Here is a 19,397-nt window from a genome sequence, read left to right as displayed (position 1 = left end):
AAAAAAAAAAAAAAAAAAAAAAAAAAAAAAAAAAAAAAAAAAAAAAAAAAAAAAAAAAAAAAAATTAAAAAAAAAATGCCAGTACAGGGTCAGTAACATGGTGCAAGGATAAATTCACTCGCTGCACAAGCCTGGTCACCTGAGTTTGATTCTGGTAACGCGCTCCATAAAGTTGTCCTCTGACCTCCACAAATGTGCTTGGCACATAATCCACACATATCAAACACGCTCCTATGCACATCTTTTTTCCATTCTCAGGGATTGAACCTCATCGTTGCTGGCTGATCAATGTCTCTTCAACAGAGCAACATCTCCTAGTGGCTACACAATAATTTTACATTCTAAAAAAGCAGTATCTAAATTTCCGGGCTAAGAGGATCATGGCATGCACGTTGGGATTCTGCGACGCACAAGTGTCTCTATAGTCATTTGTGTTTGAGAGCCAGTTCTCACTGGAACCGTGTGTAATGTGAAAAGATCTCCTTCAGTTTGTATACCCAAACGTAGGTGTATTATAAAAAAGTTTGTCACTCCTCTGGAATTCAATATTTTAGTTTATCTTCTTATGAATATCTACAAGCAGTCTGAGACAGATTTGGATGTGTGCTCGACATCTCTCATGTCCAGCATCCTTCAAGCCGTTTTTATAAATGTTCACTTATCAGCATTCCCTTCTAGGATCAAAGTGTGTAGGCCTAGGACCTAAGCCCCCTATTGCTCACACTGAGCGACCTCCAACACTTATCTCTGCGCTCAGCAAACAGTAGGCATTCACTAGACGTTGGCCAAGCCACTGGCACACCCTTGAAGACAGTGTTTCTTTCTATCCGAGGTGTGGCTCTGAGGCCCGGGAGTCCAGAAAACATTTCATGGGGAAAATGGTGTTTCTGCTGGCTGATGAAATGTTAGAAGAATTTGCTAACTAGGCAGAACAAGAAGAAAGGGGTTCTTGGGAAGGAACTAGACCATTGACAGTAGAAAGTGATGAGAGAGTAGAATTTCCCCCCAGAAGACTGGAATGCGTGCTGTGCACTATATGCATGTGTGTAGCTGATCATACAAATGGAGCCACTGTGCAGTTGTACTAACAGTTTGCCTCTTGAGCAGGCTTCGCCAATAAAAACAGAGTGACTCACAAACCTGAGAGTCATCTGCAATTTAAAATTTTCATGGCTGTATCTCAACAGGTACAAAGAAATGCCGCTAACTTGAATTTTATTCTCTAATTAATTCAATATATACAAAACATTTAAATGTGTACACCACATCATTAGATAGTTTGCTATTCCTTTTTAAACAGTGTAGCAAGAATTCTAATTGTTCTTAATAATAAAAATCCGGAATCAGCCATGGGGGGGGGGGGTGAAAGCAGAGAGATCAGAGAAGCAGAGTGGCCAGCCACTAGAGTTCTTACCTCTGTCAGTGCTCAGATCAAAGGGGCGATCCTATCCTCAGACTGCCTCCTCCAGCTGGCTGCCTTCTCAGACTAACTGTTCCTCAGACAGACTGCTTCAGCTTGTGGCATCAGACTGCACTGAGCTCCTGCCCTCCCTGGCTTCACCTCCCTGGCCTGATCTCTACTGGCTTAACTCTGTACTCTGGCCTTCAGGCAAGCTTTATCTGTTAAAACACAAACAAAATATCACCGCTAAATAGGATGTTATTAGGTGACCCTGGCTAGCTTGGAACTCAAGGTGAGTACCTTGGTTACAGGGGTACACCACTGCTCCCAGCTCGTTTTCTCTTTAGAACACTAGGTCTCCATAATGCAGTGCCTTTTCAACTCACAACACTCGGCAGCTTAAACGGGTTTTGGGGTCTCTCCAGACAAGGGTTTGTGGTCACCTACTGCCATACTGAGTCCCGCAGTTCTACGCAAGGTCCACTGCAGGAAGCATTAATGACATCGAGAAAAAAAAATCCATTAAATGAAAATCTAAAGCTTGTTAAGCAGAAGAATTTATTTGCCAGTTACTGGTGTTATTAAGCAAAGCCCTCTTTACTATGTGGAGGCTTTGATACCAATCACTGAGTCAGCAGAGTTGACAATGTTTGTACTGTGTCTTCCTTCATTTGCTATACTGTCATACTGTAGTTTCAACTGTTTCTATTTCTTTTTTCTTCTCTCTCTCTCTCTCTCTCTCTCTCTCTCTCTCTCTCTCTCTTTCTTTTTCTTTTCTTTTGGCTTCTTAAGACAGGGTTTCTCTGGAGCGTTGAAGCCTGTCCCGGAACTAGCTCTTGCAGACCAGGCTGGCCTTGAACTCGCAGAGATCTCGCCTGCCTCCCAAGTAGTGCTGGGATTAAAGGCCTACGCTAACACGGCCCTGCTCAACTGTCTCTATTTCTATTAACTTTTAGTGAAAGACAGTAAATGTAACTTTCTATAGCAGAAATAAAATGCTATAAATTTTGGGTTAAATAAGCTTAAACAACAACAACAAAACACCAAAATGTTCTCTATAACACAAGACTACCTCTGAGCTAGTTCCTGTCAAACATCACCCTAGCTGCAGAAGCACTGGGATGGCATCTACTGGCACTTAAAAGTGGGCTTCAGGATACTTCCCAGCAGTGGTGGAGATGGTCAGCTTTCCCAAGCTGCCTCAGTGGATGTGTGCACAACAACAGAACTTCCGGAGGCATCACCATGCCTGACATCAAGCTCTATTACAGAGCTACAGTAATGAAAACAGCTTGGTATTAGCATAAAAACGGAGAGGTTGACCCAGATATTAATCAACACACCTATAAACACCTGATTTTTTGACAAAAAGGCTAAAATTATACAATGGAAAAAAGAAGGCATCTTCAACAAATGGTACTGGCATAGCTGGATGTCAACATGTAGAAGAATGAAAATAGATCCATATCTATCGTCATGCACAAAAATCAAGTCCAAATGGATTAAAGACCTCAATATAAATCCTACCATTCTGAATCTGATAGAAGAGAAAGTGGGAAGTAGTCTTCAATGCATGGGCACAGGAGACCACTTCCTATATATAACCCCAATAGCACAGACAATAAGAGCAACTATGAATAAATGGGATTTCCTGAAACTGAGACACTTTGTAAAGCAAACGACAGTCATTAAGACAAAAAGGCAACCTACTGAATGGGAAAAGATCTTCACCAACCCCACATCCATCAAAAGACTGACCTCCAAAGAAGGTTAATGTCCAAGGAATTAGACATTAAAATTCTAAATAACCCAATTAAAAAATGGGGTACTGAACTAAATAGAGAATTCTCCACAGAAGAATCTCAAATGGCCAAAAGATACTTAAGGACATGTTCAACATCCTTAGCTATCAGGGAAATGAAAATCAAAACAACTCTGAGATACCATCTTACACCTGTCAGAATGGCTAAGATCAAAAACACTAATGATAGCTTATGCTGGAGAGGATGTAGAGGAAGGGGAACACTCATCCATTGCTGGTGGGAATGCAAACTCGTACAACCACTCTGGAAATTAGTATGGTGGTTTCTCAGAAACCTGGGAATCAACTTACCTCAGGAACCAGCAATACCACTCTTGGGAATATACCCAAAAGATGCTCAATCATCCTACAAAAGCACTTGCTCAACTATGTTCATATCAGCATTATTTGTCATAGCCAGAAACTGAAAACAACCTAGGTCCCCCTCAACTGAAGAATGGATAAAGAAAGTATGACACATCTACACATTAGAGTACTACTCAGCGGTAAAAGACAACATCTTGAATTTTGCATGCAAATGGATGGAATTAGAAAAGACTATCCTGAGTGAGGTAACACAGACCCCAAAAATGAATATGGTATGTACTCACTTTTTAGTGGATACTAGCTATAAACAAAGGACATTGAGTCTATAGTTCATGATCCTAAAGAAGCTAAGTAATAAGGTGAACCCAAAGAAAAACATATATATATACACCCAACTGGAATTTGGAAACAGACAAGACAGCATGACAAAATTGGGAGCAGGAGAGTAGGGGAAGAAGGGAGGGTAGAAGGGTAAGAGCAGGGGAGAAGGGGAGGGTTGAGGAGAACTTGAGGGAATGGGATAGTCGAGATATACGAAGGACAGAGATGAGAGCAAGGAAAGAGATATCTTGATTGAGGGAGCCATTATAGAGTTAGCAAAAACCAGGATCTAGAGAAATTCCCATGAATCCACAAGGATGACTCTGCCTACAACCCTAAGCAATAGAGGAGAGGGTGTCCGAACTGGCCTTGCCCTGTAGGCAGACTGATGATTATCTTAAATATCACCATAGAACCTTCGTCCAACAACAGATGGAAACAGAGGCAGAGACCCACATTGGAGCACTGGACTGAGGTCCCAAAGTCCAGTTGAAGAGTGGAAGGAGTGAGAATATGAGCAAAGAGGTCAAGACCATGAGGGGTTCACCCATTGAAATAGTTTGCCTGTGCTAATAGTAGCTCACCAACTCCAGCTGGACCTGGAAGGAACAAGCATAGGACCAAACTAACCCCTCTGAATGTGGTTGACAGTTGCATGGCTGGGGCAGACTTAGGGGCCACTGGCAGTAGCACTAGGATTTATCCCTACTGCATTTACTGGCTTTTTGGGGATCCTAATTTCTTTGGATGTATACCTTGCTCAGTCTAGATATAGTAGAGAGGGCCTTGGACATTCCCCAGAGCAATATGCATTTACCCTCTTTGAGGATTACATGGGGGTGGGGTGGGAGGGTATGTGGAGGGAATGGGAGGGAGTGGGAACATAAACTGATATTTTTTAATATCTAATAAATTTTAAAAAAAGAAAAAATGTCTGATATAAATTATCTTTTCACAAATCCAAGCCAGGTTATCTTCATTCTTGGTAGTCAACATACTACAGAGCAGGCACATGTGTGCACATACTCTCCATCGAAGCTTCAGAGGCTCCACGAGAAAAAAGTAATTTTTCAACAAAGGCTTTTGGTTGTCAGCCTACGAGGTTGGGACAGCGGGAGATGTACGTGTATACCTCTGTGTAAGCACAGTGCAAAGGGGGGGGGCATTCTTCACCTCATATTAAAAACGAATTCAAAATGGATCAGAGAACTAACTGTAAAAACCAACCTAGAAAACTCTAGAGAAAATACAGTTTAATAAATCCTGATGACCTAAATCCCTGGTGAGGCAAAATCTTGTGAGGTCTAGATGAAAAGCCCTGGTGACTAAAGAAAAAACCTGAGCATAGACCTAGATTGACAGCTAAATACTTTGTGGTTTTAGAATATGTAAAAAAAAAAAAAAACAACCACATAGAATAGGAAAAAAAAACCATATATATGGGATTTTTTAGAGAATGTAAAGAATGCATAGCACTCAAAAACACAGAAAGAAAATTTCTTTCTTTTTTTTTTTAATGAGCAAAGTATTGAAATAGGCTTTTCCCTGAAGAAGACATACACAAAGCACATGGGAACATGCTCCATATAATTAATTAACTATTAGGAAAATACAAATCAAAATACCAATGTGACAGAACTTCACACTCAGAAGGAAGAGCTGTAAGGACGGGTAAAAATAGTGCCGCCAAAGACACAGGGAGTAATTGGGACCCTCAGTTTTTATTCGTTGGTGCTGCATAAAAAGTTGCTTCAAAATATAGTGGCTTAAAGCCACAAACGGTGATCTCAAAGATTCTGAGGGTCACAAAAGCAGGAACTGCTTAGTTTCGTGTTCCTGAGATACACTGTCTCTCGTGGTTGTAAGAAAGATGCTGGCAAGGCTGCATTTTGGTTTCCTTGGGTCTGGAGGACCCCATGTTAAGAAGTCTCCCTTACACGCCTGTTGGCAGTATGTCTCAGGTCAGGACAGCAATAATGTCTCCACTGGAGTTATCCAAGAAGAGCAACGAGGGGGTCACAGCGTCCTCTGTGACCAGGCCTAATTCACACACAATTACTTCCATTTGATCATAATTAGAAGTGAGTCACTGGGGTCATTCCATCCTTAAGGGGAAAGTCATCTTGACAGGAGGAGTATCAAATTATTCGTAGATATGTTCTTAAACCACCACAGTTGGATCTCGGCTATCGGTGTTTCTGCTGTGGTCCAGTCCCTTTGATTTCCCAAACAAACATGCATGGAGGAGATTCCCTACCCCCTTTAGGAAGAAAAGACTTAAATCTCTTCCTGGCAGGGCACCACATCTACAATTGCCCAAGATTATAGGACGATATTCCATCCTCTGCAATAGGTACAGATTGGGGCTCCATGTTGGTTTGACAACCAAAAATATGAAGATATTTTCAGCCACCAGCACATGAATTTCCAACGGTGGGAAAGGAAGAGAATCATGGCATTAAACCTATCTGTTTGGAAAAGGAAGAATTTGCCACTTCCCCGTAATAGTTAGCAAAACCTACTGAGCGGAAACAGCCGAGACTGCCCACCTTACTTGACCTGTACCATGCTCCCAGATGTTCTTTGTCTCTTCCTCTCTTCTGTCTCTGGATCTTCTTTGGGAAATTCGTAATTTTCTTCCACAGTTTTACCTGAAATGGCGCATGGAGAGAATACTCGTTTTTGGAGAACTCAGAGGTTTTTGAAGTATTATGACAAAGGTCTATCTAAGTTTTCACAAGAACAAACTGCATCCGAAAAAGTTGGGGATTTCTTTGTCAAGAGAGTTATTTCAACCGTACAGCCGGATTGATTGGTTTCCGTGCCATAGACAAGCTACCGTGGCTGAAAGTCTTGCCAGGTGTACCTTCCCTGCCTGCAGACACTCTGCTTTTATTTAGTGGGTCCTGGACTCTGCTCATCCTCTGGTCTTTAAATTAATGGTGGCTACCTTGAGATCATCTGAAATAATAGGCTTGGGTGGAAAAGCAATACAATTTATCACCCTCGCCAGCAGAGTCACTGCTGCTTTATGACAAGGCGGGAGACTTGCCTCCCACTATGCCTGCAGTTTCACGGTCACTGCAGAAAACTTCTTCAATTTTAGGTACAAAGCAGATCACTTTTAGCACTGCAAGACCCAAATCAATGGGCTCTCCATCAGCGCAGTTAGCCGTCAGTGGGAGAATGTCTTTCCTAGCAAAGGCGTCCTTTTTTTCACTGCCGATTCTAGATAGAGCTCATCTAACTTATCTGAATCTGCAGGAAATGACAAACTTTTGGTGTAAACTACGTCCTATCTAAATTGTGAATTTTATTTATTTATTTATTTATTTATTTATTTATTTATTTATTTATTTCTGAGACAGGGTTTCTCTGTAGCTTTGGAGCCTGTCCTGGAACTAGCTCTTGTAAACTAGGCTGGTCTTGAACTCACAGAGATCCACCTGCCTCTGCCTCCCGAGTGCTGGGATTAAAGGCGTGTGCCACCACTGCCCGACTATACCTTCTGTTGGCCAGCAACCTTCTTTTTAAGGTGAGTAACCAACGGACTATCAAATATTTTTCACCATCTACCACATTAAAAGCAGATCTTCATTACTGCCTAGATCCACTAAATCAGTGCTACTGGTAACAGGCAGAAACCCAATACTCCGGCTGTGATTGTTTCTCATAAGGTCTCCATTATGTTGCGCTGACTGTCCTGGAACTTCATAGATCAAGTAGATCTTGCTGGCCTCAAAGATCTCAAAGATATGCTCGCTTCTACTGGGATTACAGGTGTGTGCCACTGCACCCAGCTAATGGCTGTGATCCTTGATTGCAAACAATAAAATTTTCTTTTTCTAGTCTAAGTACACATGGGTTTATTATAACATCGTAGTCATATAACCTATGTTATACAATGATCCAGACTTGGTGGTACATAGGAAAACTGGGTAGCTGTACAAAAGGTCTGCCAAGTGGCAGCCATCTATCACTCAGAACTGGCTTTCTGTCCCAGGAACAGAAGGCTTGCTTCGGATCCTGGTTTCAGGAGCTTTAGTTCATGTGTGGTTGCTTGGTCTTGTTGCTTTGTCAGCACAGCCTTTGGCAGAGGCATGGACTGCAGTAAAGTTGTTTATTTTATGGAAGATAGATAAGAAACTTATATATATATATCCTTATATATAAGTGTACAACTTGACTGACGTACTTCCTTCAACTAAGTTCCACCTCTTAAAGTTTCTAGGGTCACTCCATAATATCACCAGCCTTTGAGGAACATTCCAGATCTTCTAGAACACTGGTACTTGCATTCCAAGTAGATAGAAACAAACAGTTCAGTCAAGCCTCTTGTCAAATAGCACTGTAGATTTGGCTTCACAATATTTACACCTACTTTCTTGTGTCATACAGACACAGTTGGTTGATTTAAAAAAAATTAATAAAACCCCCATTTTATCTAAACCTAAGATAGATATGTAGCACCCAGTCTTCCAGGCTTTAGAAGTCAAGAAAGTACACTAGAAAAAAAAATGATTATTTATTGTCTCCAATCGCTCTCACGGTAGTCAAAGATTTAATTCTGATCTTTAATAGCACTGTAGTTGATATCATAAAATTTAAGTAGATTCATGACATCATGTATCAAAATTAATACATAGCATGAATTAGTCTGACTTAATTAGGAACCCTTTTCTTCAGGGATCCTTTTGCCCATCTTTTAAGTCTAAAGGTGTTACAGTTTCTTGGTTTACATTTCTATGTTAAAGGTGCTAGCGATGTTTTAAAAGTATTGGGTATATATTTTCTTTTGCAGCCAAATGTCAGTTCACTCCCACGGTTTTCTATTCTCAGGGAGGGTGCCCCATTGTATTGAACCCTTACCCACTATAGGCCTGAGAATGGGAGAGAAGGCGGTGCTGTCACTGGTATGAATACCCGAGGCCTGCAACTGTCTGATGGAAAGAGAAGATCTCATACAAGGTGATCCCGGCTCAAACTCAAGGAGGAACACCGACTGGAAAGAACAGTATCTCATCAGTTAGATCCTAAAGTGACTACCAACTCATTCAATGCTCATTAACTTGAGTAAACTTAAGGTTTCTATTTCATTGTGTTTCAGTTCTTGTAACACTGGGTAATGACTATAAACCAAGGTCCTGTATGTTTTTTTCTGGCTGGAGTGAAAGGAAGTATTCTACTTAATTCTTGGACAAGGCTCTTTCAGTGGTGAGGGATATCTATGCCAGTGGACATAACAAAAAATTTATTTTGTAATTATTTTAGCACATACTAGCTGTGTAGGACAATTGATGTCATTGTCACATTTTTCACACACACACACACTACACACACACATATGTAGAGGGAAAGAGAGAAAGAGAGAGAGAGTAGTGTGATCAGATCTTGTCTCCTATTGCTGTCTTCAAAGGACCACACTTTTCCCCCACCCGACGGCCTACCAGTTACATACCTTGGTTCTTTGCTTGCTTAGGCTATGGTTATTTGTCTAGTTCCCCTAAGAAGACACTCAATTTGTGCATAAACAGCTCTTTTGTGGTGTTTACCAGCATAGGTCTTCTATGGCCAGGTGACTACCCTGGTCTATGTAACTCTATTTAGGGAAGGTGAGGAAAAGTTCGCTTAGTACAAATATTTGTCATTATCAAGTTGTTTTATAGGGCTAACAAAACAAGAAGGGGAAGATGAGTGTGGTGGCTGAGTAAAGCAATTCCTTAGAGTAATCATTATCCTCTAGTCCACAGAAGTTAGGACCTGTGATACTGAAATTGCATCATTAATCTTATTTACAAATTATCTGCTTAAAGCAAATGCGATTTTTTTTGTACAAAACACACTAATCATACTCATTCTTTTACCAATTATTTGTTAATTGCCTACAAAGTACACAGAGTGCACTATATTATGTTTCTTTGATACCCAATAAACACATCACGGTAATGTCTGTGTTACACACAGGAAGAGACATGTAATATTTGCTTTGATTTTTTTTTTGAATAAAGGTGTAGTTAGGATAGGTGCTATAGGGAATGGGAAAAGAAAACAAGGTCCATAGTTTGCAAATTAGAGCAATGTTTTATTCCTTTGACAAATGTTTTGAACAAGATTGTGGATGATGAATTCACTAACCTACTTTATTCTTACAGTTAGGACAAGTCAGCTTTTTTTGTTTGTTTGTTTGTTTTTTGTTTTTCGAGACAGGGTTTCTCTGTAGCTTTGGTGTCTGTCCCGGAACTAGCTCTTGTAGACCAGGCTGGCCTCGAACTCCCAGAGATCCGCCCGCCTCTGCCTCCCGAGTGCTGGGATTAAAGGTGTGCGCCACCATCGCCCAGACAAGTCAGCTTTTACATACTAACTATGACATCTTCTCACTTCAGGCATTGCAGGGGTTTTTAATCCTGTCCTTCCTTCCCTTCCCGTGTGTCAATGTACACTGAGAAGGTCATTCACAAGGGATGCATATGTGCATTCAAAGTGAATGTTGAGTTTTTCTTAAACACAGAGTTTAATCTCTTAGACCATGGAAAGGCACTGTCGTTGATTCAGCGTTTCTTAAGTGCTGCTATTTCTGGAGTTTTCTTTGCTAAAAGAAAATCTTCTTTAACATCTTCCTGACTTGCATACACATCCAAACTTTGTGTGTTTACCAGCAGAAGTTGCTGCTATAGCCCTGGTTTCTTCCTCGCCTAAAAGACTGACCTTAAAGAAAGCTGGAAAACATTCTAAACTTACCTTTTATGCCAAAACATACAATATTTCTAATTCACTTTGAGAACAACAGTCTCTTAACTGCCCAGTAACTTCACGACACTGTAAGTCTATGTATCTAAGTTCTTTGACCTTAACACACCATCAAATATTTCATGAACTCCTGAAAAGAAGTTTGTAATCAATTAAACAATGTCACAGTGCTATTCCATATTGAATGGAATTCTAATTTTATACTTACTGGGGAGCTTTTTTGAAATTTCTTTGCAAATACATATACATAATCTTATAGCACTCTTCCATAAAAATACGAGGATAATGTAAGTAAAATACCTTCTTAAACATTGTCACATTTAGCATGTCTCCAAGGAGTTCCGTTTTTAGTTTAGTCTTGAATGTTTAGTCTTCTTAAAGATAAAATTTAATTCTTCGTCTCTGAAGAAATGTTGATGCAGCATTTCTTTTCCCATATTATAAACACAACCTGCTAAATCAATACTCTATGAGAGAGAATCCAAGACAGAGATGTGCCATCATCTGAGAAGTTTCAAAATGGCACTGGGCAAAGTCTATATTGTATGTCAGACAGACATTGAAACACATTTGACAGATGAAGCGTTGGATGGCCCGAAATGAAGTGCCCTGCCCCAATGACAAAGCTGGAACCAAGGCTGTGGTCTCCTTGGGAACATAGTTACAGTTCGCGGGCAGTTCCAGCCTCTCTCAGAAGTTCATTTTACAGCTCATCATACTTCTTGGAATTTTCTCAGGGCGGCATCATCGTTCTCAACCTCTTTGCTACTAAACATTTTAAGTCAACAGATCACAAGTTGTACTGTAAAAAGACCCATGTTTGAACACTTTCTGTTGTTATTTGTGGGAGAAGAGTGGGCAAAGTTAGCTGCCAGGTAGTCTTCAAAATCAGCATTTCCTCTTGTCTCTGGGTTGTGCTACCACTGGGCAATCTAGAATTTTGTTTCATGTGCCATCACATTTACAGAAAGCAGAGTCATGTTTAGTTTATGGTAAGAAGGATTCTGGAGTAAGGGTTCTACAAGCGTTTCATTTCTTGAACAAGTAGAAGAAACCTTGAGCTCAATCATTCTTCAACGCACCTACTTGGGGTGCAGATTTGCTGATCTCTGCTAATGAGTTACAAATTGTTGCTTTAGAGTCTCTAGATAGAAGTGTGAATTTGTTTTGTACCGAAAGAAAATGGAGGGCCTATCCTTTGCCAGTGATATTTTTAACAATTGCTTCAATTACACAACATGAATAAGACATTTAAAGATAGCATAGCCCTACCTATAATCAAATCTTTTCCCGGACAGTTTTTTTTTTGGGGGGGAGGGGACTATCCAATTCTTTATCAAAGGACCAAATTAATAGTTTTTCCTACTCCAGAGGTTGTTGGCGCGCTTAATTCATCCATCCAGGAAGCCGGGTGGACTCTCGTTACTTCAACACATATTATGTTTAAAGCATGTGTAATTTAATCCTGTCTGAATGGTGTGTGAAAGGGAATTGACATAAAATAGAAAGGGAGCCCTGAAGTGAACTGAGCTATGTAATTTGGGCATACGCACTCGCAACATCACCTTGAAAAGGAACATGAAATGTATCTGGCGGTGGGAGAAATTTCGTACAGATTTGGAAATACCCCGGCAGCATCTGCCTCCCTCGTCCACCTTGGAGGAAGCATGCTCCCAGGGAGAAGAGTGGTCTGTGAAGTCAGACACTAATGAAACGTTTGCTAAAATGATCTCTTTCATTGGGACAACATTCAGCAATCAAGTGTACTCAGTTTGCCTCGTCTGCCTGCGTTTCGAGCCTTCAGAGTTAACTGAGCACGGCTAAGTCTAATATGGTAACGAGCTCTTTGTCGAGGCCCGGGCGTGTGCATTTCTCATGCTCTGCTGTGTTCCACTCTGGTGAAGGGAGATAAGCAGCGCTATTGTGACGGCATTAAAGGTCCCCCATTGACATATCTAAACACCGTGAGCCGGAACAGGCCCATTTCATCATGTCCTAGATGTTTCTAGATATCTGCGGGATCAAAGGCACCAAAGCCCATAAAAGGCTCAGGTGAATAATGAGGTTGCGTGGTATTAACCAAGTCATCCACATAAAAGTTAGTCATTAATGTTCAAATGCTTAAATGCCCTTTGAATTAGTCTACGGTAGTTTGTATGCAAATGCCCTATTTATGACAAGTGGAACAATATAAAGCCCGTGTATAATAACATCAGAAAGTAGGAAGAACTCATATCACCCCAATATCCTACTTTTAAATTCCTTTTTTAGTATTTATTTTTTTCACTTATTTATTTGTATGTGTATGTCTATGCCTGCACACACATGTAAGTGTGCTTTATAGTATCACTCACAGAAACTTAGGCAAATAAATCTAATGCGCATAAGCAAAACCAATCGAAGGCTATATCTTCAATTCCTCTACTAGTTTGCTATAACTACAGCTTCCTCCATGCGTTCATTTGGAAAGGCGGACTTGCTATGTCCTTCCAGAAGACACGGCCTTCATTGCTTTACGGTGCCTGTACTATCAAAAGAAGAGCAAAACAACAACCTCCTTAGAAAGCTCTGCCATTATCAACAGCTGAGAAGGTCTTTCTTTTACTGTTTGTGGCTAAAAGTCCTATCTGCTTGAATGGTCTGTTCACATAATCCTATCAACACAAGGTCCCTTTTTCCTGTGTTTGTGTCTTACATTTCTCGGTCAGTGTTTACTTCAGCTAGGCCGCAATATGGCCACATTTCTATGCGTCTTAGTCGTGTAAGAATCTAAGCTCCTGGGAGGCAGGGTTTTTTTTTTTTTTTGAGAGTTCTGGGAACAGGAATGGAGGCAACATCTGAGGAAGTGTGTTGCAGATGAGATGGCAGGGCTGGGATGCTGCAGAGGAAATAGAGTTGGTACCCTGTAGTGCTAGGAGTTGATGAAGCAAAGGTGCGAGGAGGTGGGGCTGGAGAAGCAGCAGGGAGATCAGCTTAGTCTAACAGCAGGAACTGCTTCAGGTTCTAGTGTGCACCCCAGCTCACCTCTCAGCATGCAAAAGTTTCAGAATGAACTATTGATAATAGCATGTGATTATATAGACATAGTGATGTTAATAAAGTCTAGCATTCTCAATATTACTTCTCTGGATGACTTTCCCTCATTCCCAATAGTTTAAACAGTTGTTTCTGCTAAGTAGAGAATCAGAGACTCTAGTGGACCAATGTGTGTGTACAGAATACCACGATGCATAAGATAATCCTTTAACAGATTATCTCTGTCTTCTTGGTCAAGTATTCCCAAGGATTAGCACAGTGTTCAAGTCACATAAATACTTGTTAATAAATAAATATTTGCCAGGTGATCAACTAACAATAAATAATATTTGCTTGGGGATTATGGATATCAGACACAGTGCAAAATTTTATGAATTTTGTGTCCTTTAATGGCAATTTAGCACTTTATTAATATTGTGTCATTTAATAACAATTAATATTACTCCTATTTTATGATTAAGTAATCTGGAACTTGAGAGATTAAATAACTTATTAAATGTTACCTGGATAGTAGATGGCAAACTAGGTTTGAACCCAAGAAACCTATAAGCAAAGACAAACCACTCAGCTGTATATTATACAAGGATACAAAACCCACCACTGAAAACACACGAGAATGAAGAGCTGAACAGTGCACACTTGACAAGAAAAATGAGATGTTCATAACTCCATAAGAGACATTCCTGCTTTAGAGCAATGACCATGACCCTTTATGAGTACAAAACTGGTTAGTACAATTACAAGGACTCTGGGCACTGCCCATCTTTATAAGTAAGTTGTTTTGAAATAGCAAATAATTTATTCTTGCATTATACTTGAACTTGGATGGCATGCTTTATCAAAAATTTCCAACATTATTTTTAAACTTCCCACATCTCCATGATAAAAGGAAATTTAAGATGACGACGACTTCAGCAAAGAATGAGAAGTGAAAGACCAGATGCTACATATTTTCAACTGCAAAAATATCACGAGAAGCCAGCTGTAGCTTCTAAAATTTCATGATGTCATCATATGGCTTCAGGATCTATTTGGTTGCTTCATAATCGTATTAGCTTATCTCGGCTTCCAGTCATGCGCTGAGCCTTAATTGCATAGGTTCGTTTATAATAATGTTTAAATTAGAGGTCTCGCATTTCACGTAAGAAGCCTCTTACAGGATAGTGCACGAAACCTTGTCACCTTGAGCAATCCTTAGTGACCCATTGCAAACTGATGTTACGGTAGACATCATCCAAAAAGGTCCTTGCTTCCTGGCATTGAGCTATCACACTACACTAGTGACTCAGAGGTTTCAATCTTGTTCAGCTTTTCCCAGTTCAAGTCTTGGAAGTTGACTTCAAACTGCGATGGGTGTAGAACACTGCTGCTCAGAAGGTTGCAAGGTCACAGTAAAACTTGCAAGGTTTCCCCAGCATACCGTACACTCTCGGGTTTAGAGAGATTTCAATTATATTAGAGATGGAAATGATTTTGCTTTTCCCAGACTTCTGCTCTGAAGTCCACTGTCACTTCTTTTTGTACCACCCCAACTTTCTTCACCCGTTTTTCTTCCATCTCAATTGTATGTTCTTTCACGTGTCAATATTCTCCTACGGGTAAATTCTAAATAGGCCAATGTCATGTATTTTCTTAGAGATCTCAGAGATAAAAGAAAGGTCTGCCACTTGTCAAAGCAGTTAGGTAGAACCACCAGCATTCATTGCCTGGTACAAGAGAGGGCTCCCCTTAGTGTTACAGGAGCTAGGCTGAATCTTCAAAGGAAAGTAGTGGTATGCTATCTGTGTAAGCCATTACCATAAGCTATGTCTCCTGTTAAAGACTATGTTTCATTTAATACCTTCGTACAGTGGAAGCATAATTTACATTGGCTTAAAAAGAGAAAAAAAAGCTTGAATTGATTCCCTCATGTATCTAAAGATGACAAGAGCAGCGTGGTGATCAGTTCGGGCTGGGTTAGGTAATTGCTAAAACAGTGGTGTGTGTCTCGGTGTCTTTCAGTCTTCTTGGCTGTTCTCCACTCTGGTGTGGGCATCACCCTTGGCTTCATTGATAGGGACCATATGACAGAAACATCCCCCCACTTTAAATACAGTAATACCTAGTCCAGCTGAAAGGAATTAATCTGCTATCTAAAACAGGCAATAAACGTTCGCTCCGATCAGTGCGAGTGGCCTTGATGGGCCTCACTTGTGCCCTGAGCTACCAGAGACCAATGTGGTGTGCTGATGATCAATTTGGGTCATGCACTCCCTTTAAAGCAAGGATGTCATTTTCTCCTCGACAGAGACCACACAAGAAGTTAGGCACAGGAAAAGGAAGATCTTTCAAGGTTTTCTTTTTTCTTTTTAGAATTTTTTATTTTAATCACACCCTCCCATTCCCAACTCCTGCCTTATCTTTCCCTTTCCACCAAGCCAACTTCATGTTCTTTCTCTCTCTGAATCAAACGAAAAAAGGAAACCAAACCAAACCAAAGAACAAACACAAAGCAAAACCATGTGGTCCATTTTGTGGTGGTTGAGGGCTCCTGACCATGAGGACTACCTTGGAGAGCGGTTGATAAACCCAGTGAGCCACTCTCCTGGAGAAAACAGATTTTTCCCTTTCCTGGCTGTAATCAATTGTGAACAGCTTCTTGGCTCCAGATGGGACTTTGTGCCTACTCACCCAGCTCTGTGCTGGGATGTGGCCTGGCTGGAACTTGTGCAGGTCGCATACATGCTGCCACAGTCTCTGAGTCCATATGTGCCTCAGTCCTGCTGGGTCTGGAAAACACTATTTCTCTGGAGTCATATATCCCCGGCTCCTACAATCTTTCTGCATCATCTTCTGCATAGATTCCTGAACCTTGAGGGGAGGGCTATGATAAATACATCCCATTTAGGGATGAGTACTTTCACTCTCTGCAGTTGTGGGTGTCTAGGCCAACTACTGTGTACTATAAGAGAAAGCTTCTGAGTAATGAGCAGAGCACTAATCTATAGGCAGAAAAAAAATGCATCATCAAGAGTTGTTTTGCTGCTATGTTTATTTAGCAGAATAATAGTAACAGGTTTCTCCATAGGCCCATGTCCTATCTAGTCTCAGATTCTTGACCTCCGTGGCAGTGTCAGCTCCATCTCATGGAGCAGGTCTTAAATCACAATAAACAAATAAACAAATAAAAAATATTAAAAGAAGATAAAAAAGAGTGGTTGGTTATCCTGTAACACATGTGCCATTATTGCAGCCGTGGGTGTATGCTATAGCAAGCTGTTATGTAGCTGACAAGTTCATAGCTGGGCAACACAGATTGATACTTTTCTCTTCCGATAGCATGCATAGTACTTTACAGCACTAGAAACACTAGCCAGGAGGGGTGAAGTTTCTACTTAGTCACTAGCTGGAGTTTTCCATGTTCAGTGACATAATTATGAGGTATCTTTAGTATCAGCATCTTCCCATCAGGTTATGGAGACTAGCCAATAGCATTGGTAATAGCCTGCAAGGTTTGGAGGGGATATACAGGGCCCTATTAGCCAACAATGCAGAAAAATGGAACCCATTCTTAGTACTGGAGATTACATTTGTTAGCATATGATATCTAGCTAATGGCCTCTCCCACTATATGGTAACTCCATTTACATCCCTTCAACATTTGTATACATTTTAAGAAGTTTTTTTTTTTTACAATAATAGGTTTCCATGCCGCTTTTTAAAAGGGCTATCTCAAACAGGTGGTGGTGGTACACGTCTTTAATCCCAGCATTTGGGAGATGGGACAGAGATAGGCAGATCTCTGAGTTCAAGGCCAGCCTGGTTTACAGAGTGAATTCCAGGACAGGTTCCAAAACTACACAGAGAAACCCTGTCTCGAAAAACAAAAACAAAAACAACAACAAACAAAATTTGCAGGTGACTGGGTGAATATAGAAAAAAAAACATTTTGAGTGAGGTAACCCAGACCCAGAAAGACAAATATAACATGTACTTACTCATAAGTGACTTCTAGTCATAAAACAAAGAAAAACCAGTCTAAAGTTTACACAGCAAAGAAGACCCTAAGAGAAACAAACATGAACTACATAGGAAGGAGAAAAAGACAAAATCTCCTAAGCAAATTAGGAGAGTGGGGGCTATGATAGAGGGCAGAAGGGGAGAGGGGAGGAAGTGGGGGGAGCAGATAAAAATGTATAGCTCAATAAAAATAATTTTTAAAAAAGATTGTTAAAAAGAGGTCTGTCTCTCCCTTCCCATTTCCCTTCCCCTCCCTTGCCCTCCCACCACTCTCTGAACTCAATCCCCACATCTAATTTCTGGTTATCTCTTTGTAATACTATATTATATTTCTCCTTCCTCAGACAATCCCTTCTTCCACCCAAACTTCTATGGATATTCTGAATGAAATACACAGTTCTAGAACTTAAAAGCCAATTCTGCATCTAAGAGAAAACATGCAAAGTTTGTTTCTCTGAGTCTGGGTTACATCACTCAGGATAATGACCTGTAGGTTCTTTCTCTTACCTGAAAATGCCATAATTTCATGTCTCTTAGCAGATAAGTAATATTCCATGATGTAAATGCAGCACATTTTCATGATCTATTCTTCAGTTGTTGGACATCTAGGCTATTTTCAACTTCTGGCTATTATGAACAGGGCAGCAATGAACATGGAAGACAAAGGATCCCTGTAATATCATGTAGAGTCCTTTGGGTCTATGTACAAGAGTGATACAGTCAGGTTTGTGGTAGCTCAGTCTGTGACATTTGGAAGAACATCCACACCGATTCCCACAGCATTATTTCCATTTGCACTCCCACCTGCAGTGAGTAAGTGTTACCCTTCCCCTGCATCCTTACCAGCATCTGCTGCCATTTGTTTTACTGACCTTGGTCATTCTGACTGAGGTAGGATGAAATCTCAAAGTAGTTTTAATTTACAGTTCCATGATGGCTGAGGATATAGAACATTATTAGTAGTATAATTTTAGTGTCCCTTGTCTATTTGTGCCTGACCTTTTGAGAACTGTTACTGCTTTTACTTCTATTTCCCATTTTAAAACTGGGATTACTTATTTTCTTATATTCATGCTTTTGGTTGTTGATGCTCTTTGTATACTATAGATACTAACCCTCTCTTAGACGAAAAATTGGTAATTTTTTTTCATTTTGTAGGCTACCATTTTGCTTAAATGATGGTGTCCTTTGTTATACAGAAAAGCTTTAGCCTCATGGGATCCCATTTATTAGTTGCTGTGCTTAAGGCCTGTGTTATCAGTGTACTTACTGTGCAGAAAACCTTTTCTCACGCCCATGAGTTCGAGAACACAAACTGAAAAGATTCACCAATACGGATGAACAAATAGTAGCCTCCTACTAACAAAAGCTGTCCAGTGCAGTACTATCCCTGGTAACTGTTCTGTTCCTTCCTGTCTTTGGATAGATTCTCTTTCTGTTTACGGTACTTCTACTAGGTGTGTCAAACAACTGCCTTCTGTTTTTCTATGACACTACTTTTTCAGCAACCATCTTAGAGCCGGCCTTGGACTATTTATTCTTGGGCCATGTTTATCTCACTTAGCTTTGTGTGTTTTAAACAGTATTACTTTTTTATGTTGTTTCACTTTGCTAGAATCTGAATCAGGAATGTCTTTTCTACACCAGCTCTGTGTTATTTCTTCATTTTTTTTTTTATGGCTGATATTTGGGATCACGTGTTAGAAAGCCGAATGAGCGGCTAGTAAAGATCCAATTAGTCCTTTCTGCAGGTAATATTTTTAA

This window comes from Alexandromys fortis, unplaced genomic scaffold (genome assembly GCF_014885135.2).
Source record: "Alexandromys fortis isolate MF-2015 unplaced genomic scaffold, M_Fortis_MF-2015_v1.1 scaffold_4, whole genome shotgun sequence".
NCBI classification, from domain to species: Eukaryota; Metazoa; Chordata; class Mammalia; order Rodentia; family Cricetidae; genus Alexandromys; species Alexandromys fortis.
Note: the sequence above shows the minus strand (reverse complement) of the source record.